Source organism: Cydia fagiglandana, chromosome 6, assembly GCF_963556715.1.
Source record: "Cydia fagiglandana chromosome 6, ilCydFagi1.1, whole genome shotgun sequence".
NCBI classification, from domain to species: Eukaryota; Metazoa; Arthropoda; class Insecta; order Lepidoptera; family Tortricidae; genus Cydia; species Cydia fagiglandana.
In genome coordinates, this window is record NC_085937.1 from 21,520,738 (window position 1) to 21,531,234 (window position 10,497).

Consider the following 10,497-nt stretch of genomic DNA (forward strand, 5'->3'; position numbering starts at 1 on the left):
GATTTAAACATCAGACATAAACTAGTCAATTGATTATTCCATATGAATGATGAATATCTACATTGTGATTTATTTTTAAAAGTATTTGGTTATTATAACAGTCTTAGCGAATCTAGATCGAATAATATTCATGTTACCAAGTGACTAAGAAATATTATGTTTGTTTTTTCAACAGGTTTTATCTGAACCAACAAGTTTATTAATGTAGTTGATACCAAATATTTAATTTCCAGCTATAGTCGTGTTTTTTTTTCAGAAACAAGTCTAATAGGTATTACGGTGCATTTTGTCATCCTAATTCGTTATTGCTTCGGACATATCTAAAGAATTAATGATAATACTAATTAAATCATATTCGACAATTAATGCATGTAATTATGTATGTATGCTTGGAGTATGTTTATTATTAAAATTATTCTGGCTTTACGAAAATAAGACTTATTAATAAATTAATTCGTTAGTCACAAGGAAAATATTGTTATTGTTATAATTCACGTATAAAACCCTGGACACAATAAAGTGTGGGTATATTGAATACAGTTTGTCTTGCATATTATTTATAATACCATTTTACTTTACTAGATCGAGATATTCGTAAATAATTAATGTGAGACAAATTAAGAACCGTTTTCTGAAGCCTCATTAAATAAAAACTATATATTTAATTTTTGTAACTTTATAACTTATATTGAAATATGTAAATTCACATATGCATAATAATCATGTATAATTGTCAAGCAATATTGAACAGTTTGACAGTATATTAAAAGCGAAGCACCTTATCAATTATTATTTGATATATAAAAGTTCATAATAATGTTGTACTATGATGATCGAAATAATGGAAAAATGACTTCCCGTGTAAATTTAAAAGCTTTACTTATGAATTAAACATAAGAACCTTTTATTTCTTTTGCAGAGAATTTACCGTATATTCCTCATTAATAACCATTGGTTTTATATATATTTTACATTATGAATGTCTAATCTCTATGGCTCACGCGCCCAGCTAAGTTCAAGTTAAACATTAAGACAACAGGTATCATTAAACTATGCGTGTATCGATTTCCATTACATGTAATTTTATATTTATGAACGAGCGATAATCGTTATTCCCTTTTATTAATCAAGTGTCGGTATCTAATTCCTTCGTCTCTTTTTTTTGTGAATATAAAAGTATTATTACTATCTTAGGATTTTACCAACTCGTGTATAGCACACATAATATGATATTTCATACCGCTTTAATCTAAACTGCACTCAGATGAGCACTCAACATATTAGTAATAGAGGTGTGAAATTTCTTTGCTTATTATTATTACTGTTTATTATGTTTTTATGATTAAATTATACTGATATATGGTTGACTAATTATTTTAAATTGTTGTAAATATATTTATGAAAGTTGGAACAAAAGTCTAGCGCATTCATCCACGCGCGTCAAAGTCTCACACGTTCATCCACGTGCGTTAAAGTCTCGCACGTTCATCCACGTGCCTTAAAGTCTCACACGTCCGTCCACGTGCGTTGCATATTGTGTATACCTACACAAACACATCGATTATCATGGCGCTTCCTATCTACTGATACTAGCGTCTGCACATACGTCATCGATTCTTTATATGAAAACCACTCAACGTATAGCTATGTGTAGCTCTGACTACATATGACTCTACATATGACTCTACATATGACTCTACATATGACTCTACATATGACTCTACATATGACTCTACATATGACTCTACATATGACTCTACATATGACTCTACATATGACTCTACATATGACTCTACATATGACTCTACATATGACTCTACATATGACTCTACATATGACTCTACATATGACTCTACATATGACTCTACATATGACTCTACATATGACTCTACATATGACTCTACATATGACTCTACATCTGACTCTACATCTGACTCTACATCTGACTCTACATCTGACTCTACATCTGACTCTACATCTGACTCTACATCTGAATCTACATCTGACTCTACATCTGACTCTACATATTATGCATAAGCGTAGTTTTAAGTTACAAGTTTACAACTTTACTACACGCAACTTCAAAGATATCCACAGAATACACTAAATAATAAAATGTAGCAAACGTTACTGTCAGATAAAACACTGCAATTATGAATATGATTTTACTTTAACGTCATTCAAAATATTCACATCCTATAAATAAAGGGGTAAATGAGTTTCTAAATGTTTAAAGTATGCGTACCTCGCAATCAAATATTATATCAAATAGTTAAGCATATCGATTTCCCATCGACCTCTTATTTCTCCATGATCATCATGGTAACACATAGATTTATATACATTGATAAGTACTCGTGCCAAAATTACTGGCCCTTACAAGGTTGTTATGATGAAACTGATTACATTAGTTAGTCATAGAATTTAGACGTGATGACATACAGTTATACAGTCTAAACAAAAGGTGACCGGTTATCAAATTGAATCCATTGAGATTCAAAATACTTTAATGCTCAGCGCACAAAGTTACGAGTTACGTATCTTGAGGAGTGTGCAATAGAAAAACAATAAGACCATATTACATAAGTACATTCCTTAACGAGTTACTACTTGTATATTCAACAAACGACATACGCTCCATAACATGGAGATTTAATATAGATGTAGGTATGTCGATACCAGAGTTGGGCAAAATTAGTTAAATTAAAAAAATGAGAATGGTAACGTTAGTTTTAATAACGGCAACTTATTTTGTAAATTTATTATGAGTTTATCAATTAGCTTGAATTCGATATGACACACTTATGATTTTATCATCGATCACGGGTTTGAAATTATTTTAATTATTCGAGCAAATGGTTATCATGGTTATTCAAACTAATGTTTTAGTTGATACAGTTAAAATAAGGTTCGTTTTACGACCGCTACTTTACTCCTTATGAAATCATTTGACTAAGCTTTATTTTAGTTTAATCACAGATTGCAATTACAAGTGCCCAACTCTGATTCATACTATTATTACGTTTAACATCCAACATGTCATAGAGGTGTTGTATTTCCATACAAGAGGGAGATAATTATAAATACGTGTTGTAGTCATTTAGCTTCATCGAGGCTTTTATAAGTAATGCTGCGTTAGGCAGCGTCGCTGAATGAAAACCGACATCAGCATAAAACCACTAGGTTAAAAAAAACATTAATAGCTAATAGCACTAGGTACACAAGTTACATAACGTAACCCTGCATTATGGTTTCCAATTTGAACTTAGATAGACACGTCATTTTCTTTTAAATAATGTATCAATCGAATCGCAATATTATGAATAAACTTACACAGTGATCAGAATAATTTTAAAGTGGAGTTCCGAAAGGTCATATATTATAATGCCCAACATTTTAATAAAAGCAATCTCTTAGATGCATTCGTAACAACACTAAGTTATACACTGACGCAAATCGCGTTTAAAAACTTTGTACTAGAGGCATTGCTAATACAAACGTATCAGGGGTTTACTTCAGAGGTATTCAATTGGCAAGATTTTATTTTTAGTTTACTCATCGGTTTCACGGTTACAAAGCCAGTGTATTCATACAATTTTAGTAACGCAAACTGACCTCAAAAGGTGCAGCAGATCGTAAATCTTAATGTAATAAAACAATATCCTACTGTAGTCCGCTACTACAGTTGTACTATGCTATCTTGTTACGCAATAAAACTAAATAATGAGTCCTTAGCCTGAGTTTGATATAATCGATGTGGTACACCATCATAAAATTGAGTTTGATAAGATAGAAGCATTATAATGACATTTGATCTGATTTTCACTAACTCATATGTAATATTCAGAAACGCTTATATGATAACTGTAGATTTTATATTCCGTATTTTTATTATAAGCGAGATTACCCGTCATCCGTTCGTACGTTCTTTCTACACATACACATACCAAAATTGGGCAAATCATCATCATTATCTTTAATGATATATACAGTATATTTAATACAGACATGACGTTGACGGTAGGTTATCAAACCCATTTTATTTAAAATAAAAGGGAGTAAAAAAAAGAAATATAAAGAACTGACTTACCATAATCAAATACACTTTCCGGTAAACATAGTTTACTTACTGATACAAACGAAAAAGAAAAGAAAACCTTACGTTCGTGCGGCGTGGACAAAAATCCTATCGATTTTTGTTGGATCCAACTTCTGAGTTGTTGGACTATTACCGGGTTGATGATGAAAACTATTACTTGTACCAATATTTAACTTTATTCATTTGTTACAAACATAATAACAATTAATTTACAATAAATTATTCAAGACGTCTTCACTCTAACTTGTCCGTACTCGAACTGGCCACTTGTCACTGAGGTACCCACCTTTTATAATAATCCAACATGGCGGGAACCAGTGACAAGTATGAGTCAATTGATACTCTTTTATAAATTAATCATAACCAGAAGTAAGAATGATCAAAATATAAGCTATTAATAAATAATGATCCTTACACATATATGTCGTTTGTTATAAGTAAATAAATATCAGTCAGTCAATTCAATAAATTGTTCAGCATGGGTCGCTTTCACCATTAGCTCCTGAGATTATTATACAATAACCAATAAGTATTTCGAGGGCGAAATGGGTGCTTTCACCCAAGTTAACACTCAATTTTTCTTTTCGACTATGAGGGTAGTGAAACTTAGCTTACATATACTTACATTAACTCGAATAGTGTCATGCTCATGAGGCCAGCGAGCTTTGCTTGTTTACGTAACGATCTTATAAAAATAGGTATGGCAACTTAATATGTTTAAAAAACAACTAGATACTTACCCGCCTTTTCAGGTACGCGCGAAATATAGGCTTCCCAAAACAGTATGGTGATAAAATTTTAAAAATAAATTGCGCTTACAGTTTCATTGTATACAGGACGAATTATTTCGTACCTATCATCGTAGATAACATGCAGCTATCGTTTCGAAATGGTCTAACGGTGCGCACGTAAGATGTCTTCTAGCTTTTCATATTTCAAATTATACGCTAACCCGCGGATTTTATGAAACTTTTTGACAGTCAGTACAAATGTCGCACTAACTCTTATGAATCAACCTGTAACCTGTATCTGATGATTGTTTACACTCACACAACTTTTGTTTCGCATTCCTCCATCCAGAGCCTAGCAACAGTAGCCACTGTCAGCAGCGACGCCGACTTGCCTGCCCATTGTTCCACGAGCCGTTGTTGTTGCCGACCACCGACCACTCGCCTCACTATAACCTATTTGATGACTGATTTTGGGGTCGGCCTAATAGTTGCTTGGTATGATTTCCCAAGCTTTTGGTTTAAAGAGATCAGTTTAAACATAGTTATTTAACCTAATCAAAAATCTGCTGCTACGAGTATTTAAAATACTCCCATCGGGAATTTCTCAAAGACTATGTACCTACACTTGTACAGTAAACAGTTCTTCAAAAACATTGCAACTAGTCAATACGGTTTGCGGTAAACACTTAGATGGGCCATATTGCTGTTCCTGAGTCATGGGTGATTTCTACGTTATTTAGTATTTAATACATTTAATAAACCTTTTTTTGTCAGTTTGTGTGAGTAATTTACAAGCTTTTATTTAGTTTCACCTGACCGTTCGTTGTCTGCTGTAATCAAATCTTGCAAGTTTAATTTGATCCACTTCCCGGTTTCCGATTGAGCTGAAATTTTGCATACATAGTTACGTAAATCGGGTGACAATGCAATATTATGGTGTCATCGAGCTGATCTGATGATGGAGACCAGAGGTGGCCATAGGAACTCTGTGATAAAACAACGAAACCTAATTGTGTTTGGGGTTTTTAGAATTGTCTCAATGAGTATTAATTGCATGTGGAAAGAAAAGTACAGTCAGCGATAAAAGCTTGTACCAAAAATGAAATTTTTGCCAAAAACTTATTTAGGTACTGTGACGTTTAAAGCAATGAGCTTGAAGCAACTGGAGTAGTACCCCAGAGGTTGGCACACAAAAGGTGGTAAGTGACGAGATTGACGAGAGCCTTCCCGACCTTTCCCGAATGTGGTGCGATGTTGTTTACGAGTGGCGAGGAATGCAAACAGGAACCGGCGCGATAACAAGAGGTAATGCCTTCCGTGTTGCTGACCGAAATAACACATAACAAGTGCCTTTCATTTCATTACAGTTATAGGATTATCCAATCGAGGATTTTATTTTTACCACTGCATTTGTCGCCAAATCTGTCATTATATAGTCATTACAGTGAACTGACGTAAGCTTAGGTACTTAAAATAAGCGGTAAGCTTCCATGTTCCGGGTTTATAAATTACCTATCAGCTAAAGTTTTTCCAAGCACCTTAAGTATTGAGATCGCTCTAAATTCTACGTATACCTACGTCGTATTCTAATTCTACTACTGTACGTCGTATTTCAGCTGTTCTAAAGCAACCTAGAGTCCGACCAGGCTAACTGTGCAGAAGCTTTTCAGTGACGAAGTATTTCACCATACCTCCATGTCAAGATTGTCAAGTTCCTATTAAAAAAAACGTTTATAGTGGCACTGCTGCATTTTATCACATCAAAGCCGGTACAGAGTTAGCTTAAACAGACTACGAATCCACGCTTTCAGCAGGTACCTAAATGCCGTCGTTGCTTGACAACTAACAAATGAGTTTAATGCAGTGACGCCACGCCACCGCCAGTGACTCGATGGCGGCGCGGACACGGTAGGCTGCACGCCACTCATCACTTATCCTTTGTGGCGAACGGTTCAGCACTTGTGTTATAATACCAGATATTTGCACGATGTAGGTGTACCTACTCAATTAAGGTTTCTGAGTACAAACCCTGCAAATGCAATATTTTACGACGAGATCCCGGTGACCGGAATGTAAAAAATAGGAATAAGGATTTGTATTATAAAATATTCGTTTAATACGATGCAACAACAACAACAACAACAAGTCTAATAATATGTATATCTCAAACGTGTTCTAGTTTATGATCTTGAAAGAGAGAACCTTCTCTTACTTTATTCCAGTACAGGTCAAATTCATGCGGAGATTTCTACAGACCAAACCAAGCGGCATCCTTCTATATTTCGGGGATCTCGGAAACGGATCTAACGATTTCGATGAAATTTGCTATATGGGTGTTCTGCCGTGCTAACAACATATGCAGTAATCGTAGTTGTAAAGTCATGGAATTGTTTATCTTGTTCTTTTTGAATAAGTTTTGTATTTAAACGATGATTTTCATGCAAGTACTGCACATACAATAAGCAGGGCAGTGTTTTCGGGGGCGAAAAATCGATCTAGCTAGATCTTATCTCTGGGAAAACACGCGTTTGTGAGTTTTTATATGTTTTCCTAGCAAAGCTCGGTCTGCCAGATATTTCATCTAAAATCGAAAACAACTATTTAGATTCTAAAATAGTCTAGTCGAAGTAGTGTCTAGAAATAGTCGCAACGTACGTAAAAGCTAATCCACAGTAAATATGCACAGTATCCCGATTCGCGGTCACGGTTGGCTGCGCGGGAGTCATTATTTCGCCTTTGTTACGCGAAGAAACCTGCGCGTATATTATAATACCAGATAGGTACTTACATGCACTTGGCTACTGTAAGTCATGCGCATGGCCTTTGACAACCGTTGCGTGGGGATACGAGTCCTTGCCTATGCTTATTTATTACATTCCATATAGCGGTGCTATTGGGCTTGTTTGTAACATCGTCAATTTCCTACTATGGCGATTTTATATACTGCCCCACCAATTGGAAAGCAGTTCGAATTTGAAATATATTACATGATAATACGAGGTTAATCTTATGTTAATGTAATTTGTATTGTATTATACAATTTATACTTAAATACTAGTTCATTCATGGATTCAGGTTAAGATAGGTAAAGATCAATTTAACAACATTATTAAAATAATACCTACCTAATATATTTTAATACGAGTATGTAATAGAATTTATAGAATAGACGCTTTATTTTGTTCGTAGTGCGGCGTCGAAATCATTTTGCAACATTGTGATACAGGGACGCGACTGAAAAATCGTTCGTGAAGTTTTAGAAATGGTGCAGTCTACTTGAAGGTTTCTGGTTTGAACCCCATTCAAACATTATTTATTCATTAGTACCTATAGCGAGCTCGGAACATGCACCTTAACGACTTGATAGTAGAGGCTTTGTACAGATATTTGTTAATACCTCGGCCGCTCCGATATGTCTGGTGGCGACCAAGCCTAAGCCTTTTTGCGGGTGATGTAGTACGCTATGGGCGCCTCCGGCAGCAGATTTCCCCGATGTCTCATGTTAACGAACTCCGCACTTGACAATGCTCTTGATAAAGCGTCGTTTAGCGACTTCACTGTTCCCATCATTGTTAGGCCCGTTACTCGCGTTATAGGATAATTACTGTTAGACAACTATATTACCTACCAGAAATGGACTTTTTGCTTTTGGGATAAGGTTTACGACTGTCGGTAACTTTGTGGCCTTTACGTAAGGCAGTCACGGTAAAAACTGCACATTCCTAACAGCACTACACATATCATAATTGTCAATCATTAGAACCACGTACGAGTAGCATGTGTAATAGGTATTAGACAAGCAATATGACTATTAGGGTATAATAATTAATATACACATATTTTTCAACAGCCCTTCAGAAATTTCTGCTTATAGATAACTTTTTGTCACAAAAATTTATGTAAAGTTTTTAAATACAAGCATAGCTAGGTAAATAAATAGCCCTGCTGAAAGAGTTGATTTGTTCAAAGTTCCCTAAAATATTCTCAGAGATTGTAATTTAGGCGGCACGTGCTCTCTGATTGTCTATAACTACAAAACCAGTCCCGAATTTCCCGAAACTGCAAATTCCCGGTTCTCTCTATACAAATTTATTTAGTCTTGAAATCATTTCCTAATTACAATGCGTCCATATGCTAAATGCACAATTCATATAAACTTCGGGGACGTAATATTTTTATTCTCACGAAGCAATTAACTCGGCAATGTGGACTCGGAACCTACGAGCAAACCTTTGTTGTTAGAATACTTACTTAGGTAAACAAGTCAATTCTTGTGAACTTCCTATTTATAAGCACACATAAAGGACCCCATGACACGTGATTTTAACGTAATTTACCGGTCCGCCGACGCCAAGTTATGCGATGATTGTTTAAAGTTAAATTTAAATTTAGCTTGATAAACGAGCTTTGTTCTTTACTTAGATGTCTATCTAGTTTCTGGGAAGTCATTATCAGTTTGCAAACTAAGTGTAAAAACGCAAAGGATTATATAAGTAGCCATGATAATTTTATATTTTCTGCGCGAGGCGATGTTATAAAATTTTTAGTTCGGGTTACGTCTGGTGCCATTTGCCCAGTACACTGTTAACTGTACCTACATAAATAAATATAAATGTTAAGATTTTATGAAAATGTAACATAGGTACCCAAATGTTGATGTTTTAACATTTATGACTACTAATAATATAATTTCATTATTCCAATTACTAGGATCCATTGTATATCTTAACACATGATAATATATATATATATTTATAAATATTTAACACTTTAAACTCTCGCGTTTTGTACACATAATATTTATATCTAATTACACAAACGGGTCTACCATGCAACTCAACTCAACTGCAACTGGTAGCTGGTACAACTCAACTGAAACGTCGGAATTAAAGGTAAAAACCCGAAAGGTACCCAGGTTTTTGGACCCGGGTATGTCCTTAAACTACGTCCAAACCAGCGGTGGTAGGTCCCGCAAGGGGCCGCCTGGTTTGCTACCACCCTCCCGCCGGAGTCAGGCGCCAAGCAGCCTTGCTGCGTTTCGTCTATGTGCGGGAGTACCAGTGCCTTTGGGGGATGATTGGCTGTCAGTTGTGTTGCATAATGCCGGTTTTTGGATTCCTGAGTGACGTCGGGCCGAGCGGCTCACGTTGGAGGGTAGCGGGATCCGAGGCACGGTCTTGCCGGTGGCCGACCGCAGGAAGTTGGGGGCCCAATTGTACGACAGCCACGTGCGAGAGGCTGCCCCGCCACCTAGCGAAAAATCCTGGAATAGCTCCACCGTGCCAGTTGGCGACTGGACGGGAGGACCCGGTGGGTTATTTCAGGGGGGCTCGGGCGTCCCCGCAGTCTCCAAGTGAGCTCCTCATTGTCCGGATTAGCTCAAGTGATCCAAATGGTAAACGCAACACCTCGACAGGCATTTTTTCACCCATCCCACACTCCACAAATATGAAATTGAAAATAAAAAAGAATAGGGTTAAACACCGGCTGCACTTCCTCCCATTGAAAGTGCACCTCACCAACATCAGGGGGTTGCACTCAAATATCGATCCGGTCCACCACCATCTTGAAACCGAAAAACCGCACCTATTCTTTTTGACGGAGACGCAAATCAAAACCCCAGCGGACGCGTCGTACCTCAACTACCCAGGCTACTCACTGGAACAT